This window comes from Brachyhypopomus gauderio, chromosome 1, assembly GCF_052324685.1.
Source record: "Brachyhypopomus gauderio isolate BG-103 chromosome 1, BGAUD_0.2, whole genome shotgun sequence".
NCBI lineage: Eukaryota > Metazoa > Chordata > Actinopteri > Gymnotiformes > Hypopomidae > Brachyhypopomus > Brachyhypopomus gauderio.
The window spans coordinates 15,732,277-15,736,238 of record NC_135211.1 but is presented as its reverse complement, the minus strand read 5'-3'; positions in this window follow the sequence as shown (position 1 = coordinate 15,736,238).

Sequence of the window (3,962 nt, the reverse complement as noted above, 5' to 3'; positions counted from 1 at the left end):
GACTCCAGTTCTGGGAAAAAGTCCCAGCAAACCTCTCCAGGATTAAAGACATTATTAACTGGTCTCCAAGGCAGACAACAAATACAGTGGAGTCTGGAACAGCCAGACCCTTAATCTCATGTGGTTGAGGAACAGACATAACACACACACGCACGCGTGTACACACACACACACACACACACACACACACACACACACACACACACACACGCACACTCAATAATGAGATGCATGAAGTTTAGAATAGTGGATTTAAAGCAACAACAAAAAAAATTATCTGTCCAGTAATATTTAAGGAATTAGGAGTGAGTGAACTGGATTTAGAATGTAGTTCCATATGTGAATACCTCTGTTTTGAACACCTCTGCTTTTAAACCTGTCTGCTTTGTGGGGCACAATCCATTGGCTTCTATGAACTTTTATGGCGCTTCACTGTCTGTACACTAGATGGCACTGTAATTTCACAGTTCATATCCTCCACATCAACTGCAAACACCAATTACTCATCTGTCAGTGTGTACATTAGTCGGTGTTTAATGAATAAGTCACGATTACACATGTGACTAGAGGTGACCGAAATAAAGTTAAGGGAATGATATCAGGCATGATGCTATTATGGCTCTCTTAAGTAAGATGCTGTACAAATAAAATCACATGACTAACACATCAATACCAAATGGCATGATAATAACAGTAGGTAGTTTTGGTGCCAGAAATCAAGTTAGCATAAGGAAGTCCTAGTAATTTGTGAAGCAACCGGTGGTTACTCCACAGGTGTCATGAGAATTACACTATATGCTCTAAACTCTGTGGGTGTGATTAGCAAGGTCTTAGAGGGGATTCTTTTAAAGAATAAAAAAATATTTCCTTACTTAATAAACCAGCTTATGTTACAGGTTTTTATGTTAGAGGTTTTGATACCAAAGTGGAAGACAACACTTGACTGGGAGAACAAAAATTCATTTTAAATGTTGTGCCAACTTAGTGAATTGTTGAAGGTAAATTTCAGGAAAAATCCACTGATTCAGTTCCAGTTTTACAGTAGTATTATTTATGTAAACAAGTCCATTATGGCTACACAAACCGTTATGGTCTGACACATTTGGGCCACCCAATGTCCCAAAGTCAAATTTTTCGTTTCCTTTTTTTGAAAATCACGCTAGTAAAAGCTCTTATTTTAAACGGTATAATGAACACACTCACGCACGCGCGCGCACACACACACACACACACACACACACACACACACACACACACTTGGGTTTGTGTACAAAATCGTTACTAAGCAACTACTGATCGTGCCCCCATCATTCAGAGTCTTTGTGTGACAGAGCAGAGGCGAGTGGTGAGGAGTAGAGGGGCCGTTTGGTGAGGTTCTTTAAATGATAAACATAAGAGCCCTACAAGAGGTGTTGGCGCTGAAGATCACAGACTCCATGACAACGTGCATAGCTTCAATGGCCCATGGCTGAAGATGTAAAGATTTCTGTAACAAAGACACTGCTTTTGGCATAGGTGGACGGTGCGGTGGGACGGCTGTCAGATAAATTACTGCCTCTTACATACAGCTTCTTACATGCTACGAAGGGGACCAATATGAAGCAGTGGTATATATATATATAAAAAGTGTAATAAAAAGTGGGGGGGACATGGATTTGTCGCTATTTAAATATTTGGTTTTAACCGTAAAAACTGGGGGGGGGGGGGGGGGACCAAAACCGGCTTTTGAAAAAGTGGGGGGGACATCCCCCCCGTCCCCCGCCCCCAAATTACGTCCGTGTATATATACACTACCGTTCAAAGGTTTGGGGTCACTTAGAAATTTTCTTATTTTTGAAAGAAAAGCAGTTTTTTTTTCAATTTTGCTAACATTAAATGCATCAAAAATACACTATATACATTATCAATGTGGTAAATGACTATTCTAGCTATAAACGTCTGGTTTTTAATGCAATATCTACATAGATGTATGGAGACCCATTTCCAACAACCATCACTCCAGTGTTCTAATGGTACATTGTGTTTGCTAACTGTGTAAGGAGGCTATTGGATATTTAGAAAACCCTTGAAAACCCTTGTGCAAGTAGGTTAGCACAGCCGAAAACAGTTTTGCTGATTAGAGAAGCTATAAAACTGACCTTCCTTTAAGCTAGTTGAGAATCTGGAGCATTACAATTGTTGGTTGGATTAAACTCACAAAATGGCCAGAAAAAGACAACTTTCAATTGAAACTCGACAGTCTATTCTTGTTCTGAGAAATGAAGGCTATTCCATGCGAGACATTGCCAAGAAACTGAAGATTTCCTACAATGGTGTGTACTACTCCCTTCAGAGGAGAGCACAGACAGGTTCTAACCAGAGTAGAAGGAGAAGTGGAAGGCCACGCTGCACAACTGAGCAAGAAGACAAGTACATTCGAGTCTCCAGTTTGAGAAATCGACGCCTCACAGGTCCTCAACTGGCAGCTTCATTAAATAGTACCCGCAAAACGCCAGTGTCAACGTCTACAGTGAAGAGGCGACTCCAGGATGCTGGCCTTCAGGGCAAAGAAAAAGCCATATCTGAGACTGGCTAATAGAATAGAATAGAATAGAATAGAATAGAATAGAATAGAATAAAACTTTATTGTCCTGCCAAAGCAGAAAATTTTTCTTTGGTTTAAAAGAAAAAGATTAATATGGGCAAAAGAACAGAGACATTGGACAGAGGAAGATTGGAAAAAAGTGTTATGGACAGAGGAATCAAAGTTTGAGGTGTTTGGATCACACAGACGAACATTTGTGAGATGCAGAACAACTGAAAAGATGCTGGATGAGTGCCTGACACCATCTGTCAAACATGGTGGAGGTAATGTGATGGTCTGGGGTTGCTTTGGTGCTGGTAAAGTGGGAGATTTGTACAAGGTAAAAGGGATTTTGAATAAGGAAGGCTATCACTCCATTTTGCAACACCATGCCATACCCTGTGGATAGCGCTTGATTGGAGCCAATTTCATCCTGCAACAGGACAATGACCCAAAGCACACCTTCAAATTATACACAAACTATTTAGGGAAGAAGCAGGCAGCTGGTGTTTTATCGGTAATGCAGTGGCCAGCGCAGTCACCAGATCTCAACCCCATTGAGCTGTTGTGGGAGCAGTTTGACCGTATGGTACGAAAAAAGTGCCCATTAACCCAATCAAACTTGTGGGAGCGGCTTCTGGAAGCATGGGGTGAAATTTCTCCAGATTACCTCAGCAAATTAACAGCTAGAATGCCAAAGGTCTGCAATGCTGTAATTGCTGCTAAGGGAGCATTCTTTGACGAAAGCAAAGTTTAAAGTAGAAAATTATTTCAAATAATAAAAAAAAACATTATTTCTACCTTGTCAATGTCTAGACTATATTTCTATTCACTTTGCAACTCATTTGATAAATAAAAGTATGAGATTTCAGGGAAAACACAAAATTGTCTAGGTGACCCCAAACTTTTGAACGCGGTAGTATATATATATATATATATATATATATATATATATATATATATATATATATATATATATATATATATATATATATATATATAGAAGCCGCTCCCACAAGTTGATATATATATATATATATATATATATAATGTATGTATGTCTCTCTCTCTCACTATGTAGGGATCCTGCCCAGTACTAAAGTTTAAAATGTAGAATTTGACAAATAAGACGTAAGGTGCATATATTTGAAATAGTTTTGATATGGCTACATTTTAGATAAATTTAAATATCTTTTAATACATCTCTTCCTGGAATACTTCCGTTGTTAGTAAGTGAAATACTGGCTGTCACGGACAAGTTACTCAATTGCACTGTTTCTAAATATAATGCACTCGGCGCGTTTATAGGGGACGTGGGCGGGGCTGGTGCGCAGGTGAGAGACGCCCCGCCCCCCGCCCCGCCCAACTGGCGTCACTCTCAGGGGCGGAGAGCTCAGCT